We start from the raw sequence: 1,048 nt of genomic DNA, 5'->3' as shown, positions 1-1,048 counted from the left end.
CCCACGGTGCTTGAATTTGGCAGGTGCCCAAGATGCACACGCTGCTCGGGATGAGAGCAAAACCTGGGAGCATCGTGGCCGACCCCTTTCTCCAGCTCACAGTTGCCCCTTGTTTCCAAGCATTCCTCCACCACCACAACCCCTACAAGTCTCCGCAAGCCCCTTGGTCACAGAACAGGTCCAACACCCTCATTTTAGTCCCATCCTTTCTGAATCTGTTCTCTGATGGGCACTGGCTACAAGCAACACATCGCAAGCTGCAGATCTTCAGCTGCACTTTTTACCTGCTTTCCTTTTTGTACCCCACAGCGACATTTATTACTTCTGCCTATATATGCCTGCCAGGCTCTCCATTATTGCACCAGAAGATGCCAAGGGAAAAGCATGTAGTTTCCTGTCCAATTTGGAGATGTCCATTGTTAAAAGCTACTTCCACCACCCTGTCAGCTAGCTCCAGGGCACCATCATTTGTCACGCTGACGAGGCAGTAGGTAAAACCACAATATAAAGAAGTAACTTCAGAGGGCAGAATTTGCTTAGGGTAAAGTCTGCCCTTGAATTCAAAGTAAGCCACAAAAGGCAATTCAGACTTTGGATTAAATCCCAGCTTTGGGCTCACTGATGTCTGACACCACAAGCTGCAGCTGCCGGCAGAGAGCACGTGAAGCTCCACTTCTGTAACACAACCGCACAAGCCAGCTTCACCACAGGTCTCACCTTAAACCACAACGGTAATTCAGTCCCAGCAGCTCTTAGCCCACCACATCCAGGATCTGCAGTGGGAGGGTAATAAAATAGTCAGCACCTGCACGGAGCTAGTCAGCACTTCATACAAGGCAGGTCAGCGTTAGGGAAGGAACACATTTACATCTCTTAGGTTTCCTTTACTTCTGACCACACCAAAGTGAAGTATGCTTTCAGATGAAAGCTGCATTTTTATGCAGAGGCTCCTCTTGCCAACCTGCACTGACACATAACCCTAAGGGTTCACAAAAGGCTACAGCTACAAACCAACCTCCAGGAAGCTCATCCCAATGGATTATCCCTT

At 48.9% G+C, this 1,048-nt stretch overlaps 1 protein-coding gene across 11 annotated transcripts in view; it reads right to left on the bottom strand.

Moving 5' to 3' along the window:
- The window catches only part of MAPT (microtubule associated protein tau), a 44,497-nt gene extending 43,657 nt beyond the window's left edge, over positions 1 to 840 (bottom strand). For 2 of the 11 annotated variants that reach the window (XM_035895148.1, XM_035895149.1), the window contains exon 1: positions 718 to 833. The gene's annotated coding sequence lies outside the window, so the exon portion shown is untranslated. Of the gene's footprint in view, positions 1 to 717 lie in introns of all 11 variants that reach the window. The other 9 variants (XM_035895154.1, XM_035895151.1, XM_035895145.1 and 6 more) reach the window with 8 other exon arrangements.
- Positions 841 to 1,048: the final 208 nt, after the last annotated feature.

Source organism: Egretta garzetta, unplaced genomic scaffold, assembly GCF_000687185.1.
Source record: "Egretta garzetta isolate BGI_Z169 unplaced genomic scaffold, ASM68718v1 scaffold385, whole genome shotgun sequence".
Lineage (NCBI taxonomy): Eukaryota > Metazoa > Chordata > Aves > Pelecaniformes > Ardeidae > Egretta > Egretta garzetta.
Note: the sequence above shows the minus strand (reverse complement) of the source record. Positions and strands in the feature narration are given on the sequence as shown.